The sequence below is a fragment of the Macaca nemestrina genome, chromosome 11, assembly GCF_043159975.1.
Source record: "Macaca nemestrina isolate mMacNem1 chromosome 11, mMacNem.hap1, whole genome shotgun sequence".
Taxonomy (NCBI): Eukaryota; Metazoa; Chordata; class Mammalia; order Primates; family Cercopithecidae; genus Macaca; species Macaca nemestrina.
In genome coordinates, this window is record NC_092135.1 from 88323130 (window position 1) to 88342326 (window position 19197).

Sequence of the window (19197 nt, forward strand, 5' to 3'; positions counted from 1 at the left end):
AAATAGAATAGCCAGGCACAGTGGCTCATGCCTGTAATCCCAGCTCTTTGGAAAACCGAAGCGGGAAGATTACTTGAGGCCAGGAGTTCTTGGGCAACAGAGTAAGACTCCATCTGTACAAAAAATTAAAAAATTAGCTGGGCATGGTGATTCACACCTGCAGTCCCAGCTACTTGGGAGGCTGAGGCAGGAAGATCACTTGAGCCAAAGAGTTTGAGGTGTGGTGAGCTATGATTGCACCACTGCACTCCAGCCTGGGTGACAGAATGAAGCCCTGTCTCTAAAAATAAAACAGAAAAGTGAAATAAGATAGAACAGTTATACAAATATATTTTAATAAAAGTTATACACTGTGGCCATAACTTTTGCAGTTTGAGGTACAACAGCAAAACTAACATGAATTTCTTTTTCCTTTACAATTTCACAGGTAGAAGATTCATTCTTATCATAGATCTTAGTGACCTCAGCATAAGGATTTTTTTCTTTTCTTACTAATTCAAAAACTTTCGCCTTTTCACTTAAAAGAAGTACTTTATTACTTTCTGGAATTTTTCATTTAACATTTTCAGATCTTGGTCGATCCTAACTGAAACTTTGGAAGCAAAACCACAGATAAGGGGAAACTACTGTACTGGGAACTCAGATGTTCGATAATAGAGGAAACCTTAACTAAATAATGATATTAACCATTCTGCAATTAAATAAAAGTGCTCAGAAGACCATTATGTAATCGGGGAGTACAGAAGAGAGAGCAACCAACTACTTACACAGATTGTAATAAAAGATTTTCCCAAATTAACAAATGAGGTGCTTTGTTGTCCCCCAAGCAAAGTTTCTTATATTTTTGCTAATTATATAAACAATACATTTCATTATGGGAAACACATACATAAAACAAAAAACAAATATCTACAATTCCATCCCCTGCCCTAGAGCACTATAAATATCTGTTTGTATCTTTCCAGATTTTTTTCTATGCACTTATATACACATGATTATGTTGTTTTGGGGATCACACCATATTATTCTGTAAACTGTATTTTCCACTTAATAAATCATAAATACTATTTTATGCAATAGATACCACTCTCCAACATTTTAAAATTTTAACACTTTTTAAAAACTTGCCACCGTGTATCTAGTTGTAACTAATTTTTATTCTCAGACATTTAGTTTGGTTTCTCTTTTGGCCATTACCAAATGTACTGTGATGAGATTTTACATTTTGGGGGTGATATAGTTTGGATGTCCCATTCAAATTTCATGTTGAGATAGACTCCCCAGTTTTGGAGGTGGAGCCTGGTGGGAGGTGTTTGGATCATAGGGGCGGATCACTCATGAATGGCTTGGGCCATCTCCTTGGTGATAAGTGTGCTCTCACTCTGAGCTCACAGGGATCTCATTGTTTATGTGGCTCCTCCCCCCTCCCTCCAACTCCTTCTTGCTCCTGCTCCCACCATGTGAGACACCTGCTCCCCATCACCTTCCAGCATGATTGGAAGCTTCCTGAGGCCTCCCCAGAAGCAGATGCCATTATGCTTCCTGTACAGCCTGCAGAACCGTGAGCCAGTTAAACCTCTTTTCATTAAAATTAACCAGCCTCAGGTATTTCTTTATAGGAATGCAAGAACGGCCTAACAAGGGTCTGGGGGAGGGAGGGCAGTTTTTAAACATACACACAGAAGAAAAGCAACAGAGACAGATGTGGCCTTCAAAGCACAAAGTATTTGCCATCCGACCTTTTATAGAAAATGTTTGCATTATAAATTTCCAGGAATGTAATTTTTGAGTCAAAGTGTGTGAACATTTTTGAGGCTTTCACTACATTCTGTCAAATTGCTCTCCAGAATTGTTGAGCCAATTTATACCCTTCTCAGTAATGCCTGAGTTTTTTTCAGTTGCTACACGTCCTACCCCAAGGGTCACTGGCCAAAATTACTAACTCTGAGTATTATTTTATTCTCAATTTGATGGTGCGTTATCGTTTTCAGTTTTCACTTCTCTTAAAAATGTTTGGCCATTTACATTTTCTCTTCTGATAACGAATTTGCATTTTGCTCATTTTTAAGAGGATACTTTTTCTTTCTAAGTCCTCTTTAATAAGAATGTTACGCTTATCTTTCATGTATATTGCAGATTTTTTATAATTTTTACTTGTTTTAAAATTTTATTCTATGGAGTTTTTTTTGTTTTTGTTTTTTAGATAAAAGAAGTTAAAAGTTCAACAGTCAGTTTTCCTTTGTAAACAAATCTTCAACTTTTCCTTTGTAATTTCAGCCTTTGTTTCAAGCTTAGTTTGAGATTAAAAGCAATTCACATGTATTTTCTCCTTGCCCTTTTAAGACTTAAAAACATTTAAATCTTTTAATCCTGTTCAAATTTAGTGTCTGGGAAACGTTTTAGAAGGATGAATAGGTAACATTACATTAGTCTTGGAGTCAGATTGCTGGGTTCAAATTTAGCCTCACCACATACTATATATTTGTGCAAATCTCTTAAACTCTTTAAGTCTTAGTTTTCTTGTTTATAAAATGGAGATAACAGTAACATTTACCATAGGGTTGATGTAAGAATCAACAGTTATAAATCGCAGAAAGCACTTAGCACAGTGTCATTAGCTATTATTATAGCAGCAAGAGAATGTTCTCCCAGGCAAAAGCAATAACATGTATAAAGGTGCAAATGTATGAAATCTGTTTGCATATTCAGGAAACTAGATGTGGTGTAGTAAAATGAGGTGTAATATTGAGGAGTGATTGACCTTGAATGAGTTGCTTAGGAACTTGCTCTTGATACTATCAGAGATTGGGAGCCAATGAAAGCTTTTAAGCAAGCAAGAAACCCTCCAGATGTGTGGTAGCAAAGTGGAAAATGGACTAGATTCCGCCAGGTGCAGTGGCTCATGCCTGTAAGGCTAGCACTTTGGAAGACTGAGGTGGGCGGATCCCCCGAGGTCAGGAGTTCGAGACCAGCCTGGCCAACATGGTGAAACCTCATCTCTACTAAAAATACAAAATTAGCTGGGCATGGCAGGCGCCTGGTAGGGAGGCTGAGGTGGGAGAATCGCTTGAACCAAGGAGGCAGAGGTTGCAGTGAGCCAAGATCATGCCACTGCACTCCAGCCTGGGCAACAGACACTCTACCTCAAAAAAAAAAAAAAAAAAAGAAAAAGAAAAAGAAAATGTACTAGATTCATATCCCTTGCTCCACCCTGCCTTCCCCAAATTTAAATTCCTGCTTCCTAGAGGCAAATTCTTTCACCGTCTATGTCTCTGGTATTTATCTCCTTACTTTTAAGAATCATGTTTAAATTGTTTCTTGATTTTGCCATCATAGATATGATTATGAGGCTAATTAAACAGTAACCCTAACCAGCTCTGAGAATAGACCTAAGAAATGAATGTGAGAAAGAAAGTAGAAGCAGCCCACTTGCTAGGGAGTGAAAGCCAGAGAAGGGTGGGAGGATGCGGGGAGAAACTGTGTCAAGTTGGAGACCCCAGGAGCAGGCTGGGAGCAGTACCATGAGTTCCATTCAAGAAGCCAAACGTTTTAAGCACCGTTTCCTGGAATTTGCCAAGTTGAGTACTGCCCCAGCCTCGTGTCTTGGTGGTTCCTCACTGCTGAAGAGGACCAAGTGTTGACAACTCAGTGAGGCAATCTCAGCTAGTGTGGAAAAATTTAGCTAAGAAAACGTGCCAGATAGAGCTTTAAGCAGAGCTTCCCAACTGGATGCCATGAAACGAATGACAGGGATGCAGACACAGCACGGGTCTTCTCAGTCCTCCAGGTGCAAGGGCCCATTCGCCTTCTGCAGGAGCAGCCTCTTCTGTTTACCCCCATTTTGAGCCTTGTAATATCATCCTTTCCTACCTGTGCCAAGAAGTGAAAAGGTGTGCGAAGCGCCGCTTTAGAAGGCCCAGTGCATTCACAAACATCAGCTTCTGGGCGAGACTGCTTGGCCTCTTCTACTTAAAAGCTTTGTGTTGCCTTTTTAAGGTTTCTATTCCCCCACCCCCACCCCGCCCACCAACACCCATTCCTACCTCCCTCTACGGTTCAAAACCCAAACCATCCTTAAGGCACACTGAGTATCACAGCATCAAAGGCTGGAGAGAGATGAGTTCCCCACCCTTGATGCGCTTCCTGTCCGGGTGACCCGAGGCCCACTTCTTAAGCGGTAAGGCCCAGAGACACTGCTGTGGCTTGAGGAACATCCAGTACACCTGGCATTTCCATTAGAACAGTGGGACCCGGATACCACTGGCAGGAAGTCCATCTTCACAGCTGCCAACCCATCTGTCAAACCCGCAGTCCCCTATGAGAGTACAGATGAATGGAGGAGGAAGATTTAAAAGTGAATTCGTGGGCGGCGACAAGGAAACAGCAGCCGTGGCCGAGCGGACCCCAGAGCCCTTCCCTTCTTGGCCCTCCCTCTGAATCATCGCGCTTCACTTGTGACGTCGCGGACGCCCGGCTCGGGCAGGCGTGGGGGGCCCGCGCGTCCGGGGAGCCCCGAGGCGGCAGCGCGCGTTTCCACGCTGCGGTGCCGCGGGAAAGCCGGAGGCGGAGGCCTGGCTCAGGCAGAGCTCGGATCCGGTGCCGAGCCGAGCGGGACAGCGCGTCGCCCGGGCTTCGCCTTCGCTCGCGTGACCTCCGCCGTCCTCTCCAGCCCTCGTCCTCTGGCCCCGCGTGCGGCCGCAAGCCCAGCACCCCTAGCCTAACCTCGCGCCCGGGCCGCGCCTCCTCCTCTCACTCCTCCTGCTCTCCTCCCCCGCCGCTTCCGTTTCTCGAGGGAAAGGCTGCTGCCTCCTGCTCTGTCCGCATCCCCTGCTTAGGTAATACGTTTTCCTCCTTACGCCACCCGCCACCGGGTCCCCGCGCCGCTGCCCCTCCTTCTCGGATCTGGGCCCCGGGCTGGTGAGCGGCGCGCGCCGTCGCCTCTCCGCTGGTAGGTGAGTCGATGGCGCCGGGAGGGCTCCTCGCCTCTGCGCGCCGGCCTGCGAGGTCCCTGCCCCGGCAGCGAGGCCGCCCTGGACCCGGCCCGGCCGGGCCAGGCATGCCCGGCATCGCCGCTGCAGCCAGCGCAGAGAGGAGCTCGTGAGTCCCGCGGCGCCCTTGGCCCTGCCGGAGCGGCCCGAAGGGGATGGGGGGCGGGAAGAAAGGGTGGCAAACAACGATTTAAAAAAATCTAATCATTAGCATTTGTAGGACGAAGAAGCTGATCTGACAGTTGTCCAGAGCAGTGGCCCAGCTGCAACAGGTAGATGGCGCAGCTGTCAGTGGCCTCTTGGTCTCACCCTTGGCTTTGAGAGATGCTTCTGAGTGTCCCGAGCTGCCGGCTACCTCCAGTGACCTACTTGATGAGTGTAAAATAAACATGATGGGACTATATTTAGAAAAATCTTTACGTCCTTGCTGTTAATTCTCTCTGCATTTTGAAAGGTGGTTTTGTGAGGCGTGCATAATTAGTTGGTGTGTCCAGAGTGGTAGCTGGAAAAAAATATTTAACCTGGGTTTGGCCCTATCATGTAGACGGTTAGGCGCAGAGTGTGAAAGGAAACGCTTACTTTAGTGCATCTATGAAAAACACTTATAAGAAACCACGGCGTGTTTTTTGGAGATTTCTCGTTTTAAAGCTATTTTTAAAGTGTTGAATAAGCAGAAGTTTGCCCACTGTATGATGGTGTTCACTTCAAAAGAACAGTGGGTTCAAAGTATGGACAGACCACTTAAGTGGATCCCATCTGTTGAGTAAAAGATTTTTTAGCCCTTTTACTCTGATTCCTAGCTTTGAAGCCAGAAAAGTTGATAAGGATCAGCCCTGCTCAACTTGATAATAGTATAAGGATGAAAGTAATCCACTGAACTACTCTTGACTGGTGTATTAGCTAAGTGATCTCATTCTTACCGTTTTTTTTTTTTTTTTTTTTTGTTTTTTTGTTTTTTTTTTTTTTTTTGAGACGGAGTCTCGCTCTGTCGCCCAGGCTGGAGTGCAGTGGCGCGATCTTGGCTCACTGCAAGCTCTGCCTCCCAGGTTCACGCCATTCTCCTGCCTCAGCCTCTGAGTAGCTGGGACTACAGGCGTCTACCACCACGCCCGGCTGATTTTTTTTTTTTTTTTTTTTTGTATTTTTATTAAAGATGGGGTTTCACCGCGTTAGCCAGGATGGTCTCGATTTCCTGATCTCGTAATCCGCCCGCCTTGGCCTTCCAAAGTGCTGGGATTACAGGCGTGAACCACCGCGCCCGGCTCATTCTTACCTTTTAAAATAGAGAACATAAGTGAAAACATAAAGGCAATGGAATAATTCGTTTTTTCAATACAGACATTTGTTTCCATTCTTATGTAGAGCCTACTTTATTTTTAAGTTTTTGTGGATTTTTATACTACTTTTGAAGTTAGCTCTTAGTCATGAAGAGAATTATGTCAAATACATAGAGTTACACTGTACTTTTTGCGTAGAATAAGCTACCACTTTTCAAGCTTTTGAAATAAACCACCACTTGCCTGGAAATTGCAGCTTTCACTAATGCCCTTTAAAATGATATACTTTATTATAGATTTAAATTATAGCTTTACTTGTTATAGTCCTGAAAAAAATGAAAAGATAATTTCTTGTTTGACTTAGAAGGCCTGTGAGACAAAAGTTATAAAGGTTATTATATATTTATTTTACTTTTTAATTCTGTCTCTAATAACAATTAGAAAATGTCTCATTCTATTTCATGTTATACAGAAATTGCTTAAAAGATAATTATGTTATATAAAGTGATCAATGAAAACAAATGTCATCTTCATTTTTTAAAGGTGAGGATGGTATATATAAGCACTTTTTCCAGATGTGAGTCCTTATGAATGTTCTTGTTAAGATACTTTGAATCTTGTAATGAAGTTAATAAAACTATGTTAATGTGTTTGTTTGGCTGAGAGCTTAGACATAAAGGCTCTGGCTGGCATGGTGGCTCACGCCTGTTATCCCTGCACTTTGGGAGGCCAAGGTGGGTGGATCACTTGAGGTTAGGAGTTCGAGACCAGCCAGGCTGACATGGTGAAGCCCCTGTCTGTAGTAAAAATACAAAAATTAGCCAGGTGTGGTAGCAAGCACCTGTAGTCCCAGCTACTCAAGAGGCTGAGGCAGGAGGATCCCTGGAACACAGGAATCAGAGGTTGTGGTGAGCCCAGATCATGCCACTGCACTCCAGCCTGGGCGACAAAGTGAGACTTCATCTCAAAAAATAAAAATTAAGTTAAAATTTAAAAAATAAAAGTTCTGTTTCCCATCTCCTGTGATTGATTTTGCGTACTGTTTCTCAAACTTGTCTGATTGTAAAATTCCTCAGGGTAGTAGGCAAGTGGGGGAGTGGGTAGAGTATAAAAGTGGTTTAAAAGATTCCCAGATTGCAACTTCAGACTTCCTGGATTAGAATTTCTAAGAGAAAGGAGATATTTCAAATAGACAAAAATGATAAAATTTTAAAGTAGTCAACCACAACAAAAAAAGGTGAGTTTGGGAAATGCAGGTGGGAAATGACTATTGTTGGAATGAAGAGTTGATATAACTTATTAAGACTCCTGTACATGAAATGTTCAAATATGGAAACTATGATTTTATTAATATGATGATGCCACTTATTTAGGAAATCTGAAACTTTTATATTTTTTTCTGGTCAACTTTCTGCTGATCAGATTTAGCAAACATATTTTTGTCTTTTTTATGTGGTATGTAATATTAATTCAAGTTCTGGAATGTGATAAGAGCATTTTATTAATGGATGACTAATGCAGATTACTGTAACTAGTATCCACAGCAAAATATTGTACCTAATAATTTCTCTTTCTTTTTCTTCTTTTTTTCTTGAGAAAAGGTCACACTCTGTCATCCAGGCTGGAGTACAGTGGTGTGATCATGGCTCATGCAGCCTTTACCTCTCAGGCTCAAGCAGTCCTCCCACTCCAGGCTCCCGAGTATCTGGGACTACAGGCACGTGCCACCATCCCAGCTAATTTTTAAAATTTTGTAAAAATGGAGTCCCACTATGTTGCCCAGGCTGGTCTCAAACTCCTGGGGGCTCATGACATCCTTTTGCCTCAGCCTCCCAAAGTGCTGGGATTACAGGTGTGAGCTGCTACACCCAGCCTAATTTTTTTCATATTAGAGATTTGTTACCTTTTCCATGTACCTGATTAAATATAGGTAAGGCAGGCATGCAAATTTGAATACCTTATTTGTAGCTTTCTTTTTTTTTTTTTTTCTTTTTTTTTTTTTTAGATGGAGCCTCACTCTGTCGCCCAGGCTAGAGTGCAGTGGTTCGATCTCGGCTCACTGCAACCTCTGCCTCCTGGGTTCAAGCGATTCTCCTGCCTCAGGCTCCCAAGTAGCTGGGACTACAGATGCCCGCTACCACGCCAGGCTAATTTTTTGTATTTTTAGTAGAGATGGGGTTTCTCTGTGTTAGCCAGGATGGTCTCGATCTCCTGACCTCTTGATCCACCCGCCTTGGCCTCCCAAAGTGCTGGGATTACAGGTGTGAGCCACCACACCTGGCTCCTTATTTGTAGCTTTTAAAAAAATGACTCCCAACCCCATTCAAAAAAGAAAAAAAAAATTTACTTGGCCATGAAACTTGGTCAATTATATATAAAAAATTAACGAAATGGAATATTAAATACCTATAAAATAATTTGACAAGATGAGTTACCACAATGGAAAAATGTCAGAATTTATTTTCCTTTTCTTTCTTCCTCTTTACATTCCTTTTTTTTTTTCTCCTTTTTATTGGGGGGATGGAGGGTGTGTGTTATTTGCTCATTTGTTTTTATTTTTAACCAACTAAATATTTAAAATATACTAAATTAATTATCCATGTTTAAATTAATTTAAGTATTTGCCAACTTTACCAATAGATGTTTAAACTTGCCCTTTTCCTCTAAAGTGACAATGGTAGGCTTTGCTCAATGCAAATGAAAGTGATAATTCATATCAAAGGGGTTAAATTCAAGTGACCAAAGAAAATTGTTCTTTTAATATTGCTTAAGGAAAGCATAATAAGTTGATGCCATCATTTTTCATTATCAGCAACTTTTAAAATGAGGATGGAGGCCGGGCGCAGTGGCTCATGCCTGTAATCCCAGCACTTTGGGAGGCCAAGGCGGGTGGATCACCTGAGGTCAGGAGTTCGAGACCAGCCTGGCCAATATGGTGACACCTGGTCTCTACTAAAAATACAAAAATTAGCCAGGCATGGTAGTGCGTGCCTGTAATCCCAGCTAGCAGGGGGGCTAAGGCAGGAGAATCGCTGAACCTGGGAGGCGCAGGTTGCAGTGAGTCAAGATCATGCCACTGCACTCCAGCCTGGGCAACAGAGTGAGACTCCATCTCAAAAACAAAACAAAACAAAACGCCGGTGTGGTTGCTGTATGAAATCAAAGACAAATAGCCTAGTGCCCTTCTTTAAACCTAATTTTCCTACCACTACCCCAACTTGTTTTTTAAAAATATAAGTCAACGAATATTTATTATGCCTTTATTATGTAGATGATAAACATTAAAAGCTTTTGAAATGTGCATTTCTTTGAACCTATAATTTTTCTTTAAAAAAAATTGTGGTAAAAGATATCTAATATCAAATTTACCATTTTAACCATTTTCAAATTACAACTCAGTGGCATTAAGTACATTCACATTGTTATGCAACTATCAGCAGTGTTCACATCCAGAACTTTTTCATCATCCCAAACAAAAACTCTACACCCATTAAACAATGACTACTCTCTCTTCCCAGCCCTGGTAACCACCATCCTACTTTCTGGCTCTACGAATTTGACATTCTGAGTACTTCATATAAGTGGAATCATAGACTATTTGTCCTTTTCAGTCTGGCTTATTCACGTACCATAATGTCTTCAAGGTTCATCCATGTTGTAGCATGTATCAGAATTTCCTTTCTTTTTATGGCTGAATAATATTTCCCAATCTCGTTTATATGGAAAGTAGATATAAAAAACAGAGAAGTTTTGAACAGGAACAGACCATAGAAATCATCCAATCCAACCTCTCTGCCCCTGCTTTTCTTTTCCTTTTTTATGTTTACAAAATGGGGAAAACAAGTCCTTCAGAGCTTATATCATGTGGCCGAGTTTACATACCTGATTGGCAAAACAGACCCTAAGAACCAGCTCTCCTGTGTCCTAAGCAAGGCTCTTTCTACCGCATACCCTGCAGGCCCATCCAGGCCCATCCAGGCCCATCCAGACAATAAATAGTAAGTGTTAAAGGAGCTGGTGCCTCCAATTAGTATGGCATGAGTTCTAAAGGAAAGATAAATTGAATTGGGAATCTTCCGTAATTAATGAAAAATGTTACATTCAAAATAGATTGAAGATTAAGGCTAGCTGTGGTGGTTCACGCCTATAATCCCAGCACCTTGGGAGGCCGAGGTGGGCAGATCACCTGAGGTCAGGAGTTCGAGACCAGCCTTGCCAACATGGCGAAACCCATCTCTACTAAAAATACAAAAATTAGCCAGGTGTGATGTCATGCACCTGCAGTCCCAGCTACTTGGGAGGTTGAGGTAGGAGAATCACTTGAGCCTGGGAGGCAGAGGTTGCAGTGAGCCGAGATTATACCATTGCACTCTAGCCTGGGTGATGGAAGTGAAACCCTGTCTGAAAAATAAAAATAAATTAATAAGATTCTAGATTCTGATTAGCAATGATCAAAACTATAAATAATATTCCATTGGAAAATATTCTTGCTACAAACCATACATCTGGTCTTTTTTTCTGCCTTGAATTATGCATCAAATTTGTATTTTTAAAAAATTTATTCTTTCAGGCCAGGCACGGTGGCTCACGCCTGTAATCCCAGCACTTTGGGAGGCCGAGGCAGGTGGATCACGAGGTCAGGAGATTGAGACCATCCTGGCTAACAGGGTGAAACCCCATCTCTACTAAAAAATACAAAAAATTAGCTGGGCGTGGTGGTGGGTGCCTGTAGTCCCAGCTTCTTGGGAAGCTGAGGCAGGAGAATGGTGTGAACCCAGGAACCAGAGCTTGCAATGAGCCAAGATTGCACCACAGCACTCCAGCCTGGGGACAGAGCAAGACCCCATCTCAAAAAAAAAAAAAAAAAAAAAATTATTCTTTCTGATAGTTAGGATAGTTACACTGAATCTGCTTCTATTTATATACTATCTGATTTCAGGTTTCATTTGTGACACCAGGGTTCTAGAAACATCTCTTAGCATACAAAAACTTAAGCATATACTGTAGTTGGAATACAGCAGATAGAAAAAATATCTAACTGAACAAAATTTCTCCTTGGTGAAAATACTTCCAACTATGGAAAAGGGAGTCTAAAAAATAAGGTCACTATCAAACTTTTTTTTTTTTGAGACAGAGTTCACTTTGTCACGCAGGAGTGCAGTGGTGTGATCTTGGTTCACTGCAACCTCCGCCTCCCAGGCTCACACGATTCTCCTGCCTCAGCCTCCTGAGTAGTTGGGATTATAGGCATGCACCACCATGCCTGGCTAGTTTTTCTATTTTTAGCAGAGATGGGATTTTGACATGTTGGCCAGGCTGGCCTTGAACTCCTGACCTCAGGTGATCCACCCGCCTCAGCCTCCCAAAGTGCTGGGATTACAGCCATGAGCCACCATGCCCGGACAAATTTTAAAGTATTTCTAAATGGAATATTTTTTCACAATTTTCAGATGAGTTCTGAGAAGTATCCGAAATTCATCCTTTATACAACTGGTATGTTACTATAGAATACTTATTATGTAGATCAACTATTTTTTTCCGAGCATTTAATTTACTTTACCAAAAGGCAATATAAGTTGACTCTTAGTGGAACAAGGCTCCCTGTTCTGTTCTTAAGTAACCAGTGAGGGTAGAGCTGACTGTTGCACCTGCTCTTTCCTTAAATTGATAAGAATCAGCTGACATTCCCCTTTCTAAAAGTCTCTATTTTTAATGTGTCTTAATTAATTCTTAATCTTAACTGATTTGGGAAACACGGCTTTAGCACAGGCTTCCATATACGAGCTATCGGAACAACATTTGAGAACAAGGGACATCTTTGTAGCCTATTGCTTTAAGCAGCTTCAGTGAGCAAAAATGTAGGCTACTGTGGTCCATTGGTAGCCTCACAATAGAGCAAGCGTAGACGGACCAGCTTAGAGTGATGTGTATGTCATCATCATTTGAGGTGGAATTGAAGTTTGAAGGTTAGGGAGGAAAGAGAGAAATGTTAGGGTTAAATAAAAGATTCACATATTCCATGTTTAATATCTTTTCTTACAAAAGCAAATTAAACTTACTATTTTGAGTGATTTAATTAAATTAATCTTGTTAAAGATAGGTCACCTCTAGGTGAAAGGGCGTAATTTTAGATTCTGATTTGGTGCTCCAAAAATGTGGTTCAGTTGTTAGTTACTCAAATACAGCCTTGGTTTGTTCTTGTAAATGAATATGGAATATATGTAGACTTTTATACAAATATGGGCCTGTGTGCCTAATGCTGATAAAATACAAGGACAATAAACAGTGTGACAAGGATGAATTCTGTATTTACAAGGTTAAGGGAAAATTCATCAGCCAACATTTATTGAACACCTCTGAGTTACGCACTACGAGTCCCAAGACACCACATGCATTTAAATCTCTTGTCAAACAGAGCATAGACAAGTAAACCAATGAATTGAGTGTTGGAAAGCTGGGATATAGATTTGGCCCATCTCCATTCCCCCATGGCCTAGGTGCCTAAGATGGAAGAGGAGTCAGAAATGTCTCCTGAAGGAGCCAACAGTTGAAATGATTCTCCTCCTTTTACACATGCATTTTTAAAAAACAAACCTTTTTATTGAATTAGAAATATACACATAGACATTAGGAATCTCAGCAGATAGCCTAATGAATTAACACAAAGTCAACCCACCCATGTAACCATCACTCATATCCAGAACATTACCAGTGCCGCCATCAGTAACCCTGCCTTCTTCTCCAAGATCACCACCATTGTGACTTCCAACACTATAGGTTCATTTTGCCTGTTTTTGAGCTTTAAATAAATTAAATGGCACAACCATATATCTTTTGTGCCTGACTTCTTTCACTTGACAGCATGTTTTTGTGAGATGCGTCCATGTTGCCTATTGTCACAGTTCATTCATTTTCACTGCTGTATAGCATTTCGCTACATGAATATGCTGCAGTTTATTCCATTTTACTATTGATGGTTCTTTGGGTTATTACCAATATTAGATTATTACAAATAATGCTGCTCACAGGTACGTGTCTTTTAATCCATACCTGCACGAATTTTGTTGGGTAAATATCTACAAGGGAAATTAAATTGCTGGATCATACATTATACTTATAGTCAACAAATTACAAATAGTTTTCCAAAATGATTATACCAATTTCATTCATGCTAGCAGTTCATAAGAGTTTCTGTTGCTCCATACCCTTAGCGAAACTTGAATTTTCAGTTTTTTTTATTTTAGCTATTCCATTGGATACATAGTGGCACCCTGTTGAGATTTTAAGTTGCATCTTCCTGATGACTAATATGGTAGACTGTGTTTCTGTATGTTTATTGGCCATTTGGATATCCTCTTTTATGAAGTGCCTATTCAAGCTTCTTGCCCTTGAACTGATTCTGAGAAGGTGAGTGAGCATTAGGTAGAAAAAGCAGGAAGAAGAGCAAGTCAACCAGAGGGAGCAGCATGTGCAAATGTACAATCTTCCCAGAGCAGGAGAGCAAATGAATAGTGCAAAATCAGCTACTAAAAGGCTAAACTTAATCAGAGCCCATGAGGTAATGACAGCAACATCACCCAGATCAACATGAAATATAAGACCCAGAAAGTACAGGTAGTCCCAAACTGTAATATTTATTGGATCCTGAGAAATGTTTGACAGTCAAGTATCTGAAAGTTGAACAAGGCTTATACACTGGGAAAATAATTTAGTTTCCAATGAGCTAAAAGGCAGTATTGCAAATCTCTAGTATGGCTTCTAGTTTGTAGTAGTTTCCCTCTGGCCTCACAGGAGTCTCAGGGGAGGCTACCATTAGCAAGTGGCACAACACAGTGAGCCCCACTCCATATTTAGTGTGGGCCCACTTCCATTCCCCTGTCCCTTCTGCACAGCCTCCAATCTTTAAAACTGCTCCCCAAGGCAGCCCTTAAGTATAGAGCAAAGGAGAGGTGGATGAAGTCTATGTTTCCCCTACAACAGCAGTGTGATCTGTATAGAACCTTGGCCACTGCCATCATGTGGCCACCTACACAGACTCCTGGACAGCTGTACCCCTTGGAAAAGGTCATGAGAAACCCCTTCTTGTAAAACAACCAGATATTTCATGGAAGCTTGGCCCTTTCCCCTAGCAGCAATAGCTGTCAGGCAGGGCCACCACACAATAGCTTCAAATTGCCATTCCTCAGAAGATGAGTGAGAGGCAGAATTCAGGATGTGAACCGTGGGGGTGGGGTGGAGTCAATATGCAATGGGCAAAAACGTGGACTCTGTAAAGTGTTGAATTATCTGCCAAAGAGGGAAATGTCAACAGAAGTGCTTTGACTCCCTTGCCTATTGATTAGAGAGCAGTTCTGTTTTGTGGCAGGCCCTTATCTATGTCGTCACCCTTCTGTCACTGTGGACAACAAAAGGGCACAGCCAGCTTCTGCTACAACCAGGCTCTTCACATGAGAAGGAGCACTCTGGGCCCCATAATCCTTACAAAATATCTCCCTTGACAGAAAAATGGCTCTCCCAAGCCAATCACAGATTGTCTACCATGAAGCCAGAGTAGTCTCAGCCTCTAGGAGCCCGAGTTTCCACCCAGATGCCCAGAAACTGAAGCAATCAGATCTGACCGACATAAAGGAACTTTATTTGGGTTACTCAGAGAATTACAAGTAGTTCCCAGGCTTTGGATTTAATGGAGTAGTAAGTTTCAAGAAAAGGTTTCAGTGACCCATATAAACTTGCCAACCTCTTACTTTCTCAAGTTAAGACATGTGATTGTGGTTTCTGTGAGGTTGTATTTCATAGTCATAGCTATCATTTATTATCTGCCATGTGTAAAGCTCTGTGCTCTGTGATATTTTTCCAGAAGTATCTTATTTGATCTTGACAGCATCACTGCACAGTAACTATTAATCTTTATATTAAAGATGAAGAGAGCGTCTCAGAGAGGGTAAGAAAATACTTGATGCCACACAGCTAGTTAGTGGCAGAGTTAGGTTTTGAACCCAGGTGTTTCTGATTCCAAAGCCTGTGTGTTTTCCGCTATATAGTTTATCCCATCTGAAATATGTCTAAATTATTCAGATAGGATTTTTAAACCTCTGATGTTCTGATAATGGCTAGAAATTCGAGATTTATCTTTGTAGAGAGGTTTGGGTTTCCAAGAAAAGTCTTAACAACCTTTTTTCCTTCTGACATACTTCAATTCCTTCAGTAGTTCTCCAACTGGACTAGACAATCCTACAAAAGCAAAAGAGACCCTAATTCTGTCTGACATTGTGACACAATTTTATGTTAAACATATAGATATAAACATTTGGTTTGAGATGGGAGTAATGAAACTTCTTTAAGCCTATTTTGCTGAAATGTGACTTGAAATGGATTGTTACAAGACAAGGCTTATGAGAGATTCAGTGCTCACTGCAATATTAATTACTTGGCTGTTAAAGTGAGTAGCTCTTAGTGAGAACAACTGCCTCACAGATGTTTCTTATTGACCACATAAATGGGGAAGAAAACACTATCCCATTTTCACTTTTGGCCAGAAAACAAAAGACAAAGGAATAGATTGTGTCAGCTAATAGATTGGGTTGCTAAGGTAACCAAGGCCTCTCTTTCAGGAGAGGTGTTAGGGGCTAAATTATGTTCCTTCAAAATTCACGTGTTGAAGCCCTAACCCCTAGTACCTCAGAATGGGACTGTACTTGCAGACAGGACTTTTAAAGTTTATGTGAGGTCATACAGGCGGATCCTAATCCAGTCTGACTGGCGTCTTTGTAAGAAAAGGGAGACATGCCAGAGATTAACACCTACAGTGGAAAGGCCAGGTGAGGCCACAGTGAGAGGGGCCATCTGCGAGCCAAGGAGCAAAGCCTCAGGAGAAACCATTCCTGCTGACACCTTGCTCTTGGACTTCCAGCCCCCAGAACTGTGAGAAAGTATGATTTTATTGTTAAGCTACCCAGTCTTAACAAACTAACACCAGAAGAATTAGATATTGGGCATCTCCCCTGCCATCAATGCCATGACAGTTAAGGGAGATGTCAGTGGAATGTAATAGATGAGCTTTTACTACCCAGAAGGGTCCTTAACAGAGGCTGAAGATCAGCTGGAGAAAAGGTTTTTCTGGGAGTAAAAGGGAAGTCAAATAGTGACGTATAATGATCAAACCTAGTGACAGATATCAACTGGGGGGTGTGTGTGTGTATTTTTTTTTTTTGCTATATAATGTACCTTATAATACTAATGTATTTATGATTATTATCCAACAATTACCGATTTTCCCTTATTTTAATAGCTAACAACTGATGAAAAGATTTCATTGGCTAGATACTGGTCAACAGTGTGGGCTTCTGCCAGCTTGCCTAGGTTTGAATCTTGTCCCACAACTTCCTAGCTCTGTGATTTTTCAGGAAACAATCTCCTTGTGCCTCAGTTTCTTCATCTGTAAAATGGCGATAACAGTACCTACTTCCTAAGGTTATATAAGAATTAAATGAGTTAATACATGTAAGGTGCCTAGAAGGATGCCTGGCATATAGTAAGCACCTAGTAAATGTTAGCTATTTCAATTTTAACCTATCTTTGCACAAGAATAACAAATAGCAAAACCATTGTACCTATACTGTTTCACCAAGATACCTGCCAGCAGGTGCCAGCTGCCACCAAAATTGCCAGTGTAGAGGTAAAGAAAAATAAGCAACCTGGAGAACTGGAGCTATTAAATCTCAGTGTTTAGAGTTATACAGGATGCTGACAAAAATACGGATTCCTAGGTCTTGTCTCCAGAGATTCTGATTCACTAAGCTGGGGTAGAGTCCAGCAATCTGTTTTTTTAGAAGGCCATCTTGGGTAATTCTGATACAGGTAATTCTCAGAACATCCATTGAGAAATACTAATCAAAAAGAATTCTATAGTCAAGGCTATTAAATTATGGTAAATGCCATAACTTACTAATCATAAGTCTATAATAATTTTTATTTAAAGTATAATGTTGAAATAAAACGGTCTTAGGTGAATAATGAGTATGTAAACTTACTTTTAAAAAAATCATCTACTTCATCACTCAGGTATCAAGCCCATTATTATCAGTACCCATTAGTGATGAAATAATCTGTACAACAAACCCCATGACATGGGTTTAGCTATATGACAAACCTGCACATGTACCCCTGAACTTAGAATAAAAGTTGAAAAAATAAATAAAAAATTTTAAAAATCATCTGAAAGATAATTTCCACGAGTTTTAATAAAATGTATTGATAAAATGGAAGAAGAAATTCTGCATTAGATGTAGCCTTCAGTTTCTCCATAGACAAACTATTTCAAGTTGAGCCATTCAAGGTGAGGATGAATTGTGCAATGCTCACCTCAGGCTTGTGGCCTGCCTGTGTGAACTGAGTTGAGAATATATGGAGAGCCAGGGCCTTGGAGAAAGGCCCTGAACAAATGCTGGGTTCATTAGCTTAGCTGGAGAAAGTGGTTTCAATCTGAAACTGGGCAGTTCAACCTGGAACTTGACAAAATATGACAGTGTTGCCTAGGGCCAAAACGAAGAGCGAACTCTGGGATAACCTTGGAACTGAAAAACCTGATTATTGTGTTATGAGGAATTCCTAAAATCTGTAGACCTGTTCATTACAGGGCTGCAGTGAATAGCCAGTAGTTCTTTCCCATTGGTCAAGTTGCTGTGCTGGCTAAGCAGCAGCTGCTCAGGTCAGGTGAGAGTGGTCATTATTGAGGAAATAAAGGTTGGGCCCAAAGAGGGCAAACTCCAGATTACTGCTGCACTTGTGCTGAAACTCACCAGGGTTAAATTGACAAGCTTTCTGCGTGAGAGAAGGGAGTGGTGGTGATTTCTGGAGCTTGTAGCCAGGGTGAGTAGCTTGCCTGAGTGTTCTCAGGGTGTTATAAGGAGTGTTTCTTGGTTATTCAACAGTGTAGTTAATACAGTTTCTTTTAAGAAAAAAAAAGTTGATTTTAACACTTGAATAAAATAAACACTGCGGATATTGTGTATCTTGAAAGCTTTCAAATTGGACTCCTTGAGATCTTCATGCTGCTGATAAAAAGCTATATTGATACTGTTGATTCATTGATTCTTCTGCCTTGTAACCACAGAACATTTACTAAGAAATAAAAATTAAGGTTACTGAATGTATGCTTTTGTGGCCATGTATTATACTGAGATATGTATGTATATTTGTGATTGTATATTATATGTAACTTATAATTTGTGGCATATATATGTCATATATACCATCAATTATTTCTAAGGCAACGTGCCTCAGCTTTATTAATGCAGCTGTTTTTCCTAATGTTTAGATTCAAGTCAACTAAAGTAAGTGTTCCTACAAAGCATTCATTCCTGAAATAAAAGGCATTTAGGCGGGCAGGTGCTTTTGTTTGAGTTTTCACTAGATCCTTTCTATCACCTGAAAGCTTTTTGCATTATTACCACAGTCTCGTTTTATTTAGACATTTGCCTCGAGGAGCTGAGAGATTCTTAGACCTTCATACTTAATTGCCCCAAAACACTTAAAAAATGTAATTTATTATTATAAAAGCATTGTATATTTACTGTATTTGAAAATTATAGAAAAGCATAATTAAAAAATCATCCATAATTCCATTACTCAGTCATAACTACCATTAAAACATCACCTACTAATCTTCCTTTCAAGCTCTTTCTCTCTGTGTATGTGTATAAATACAAATGGATAACATACTCTCAAATTATATATGGTCATAGGTAGTTTTTCCACTTAACATTAGTGCATTGGCATATTTCCATATTATTAAATATTCTTCAAAAACATGATTTTACCGACTGTATATTATTTTGTTTTACCAATATTTAAGATTATTTTCAAATTGTTGTAATATTAATCCTCCTTGTGCAGAAATATTTTAACTCAACCCTGATTGCCTTAACACAAAT

General features: G+C 40.6%; 1 protein-coding gene across 13 annotated transcripts in view; it reads left to right on the forward strand.

The window, feature by feature from the left end:
- Window positions 1-1411: 1411 nt before the first annotated feature.
- Window positions 1412-19197, forward strand: part of LOC105468216 (inositol polyphosphate-1-phosphatase) — a 31720-nt gene continuing 13934 nt past the window's right edge. For 4 of the 13 annotated variants that reach the window (XM_071073081.1, XM_011718286.3, XM_071073088.1 and 1 more), the window contains exon 1: window positions 1413-1561. The gene's annotated coding sequence lies outside the window, so the exon portion shown is untranslated. Of the gene's footprint in view, window positions 1562-4449; window positions 4953-10026; window positions 10264-17473; window positions 18134-19197 lie in introns of those variants that run through there. The other 9 variants (XM_071073084.1, XM_071073082.1, XM_071073080.1 and 6 more) reach the window with 8 other exon arrangements.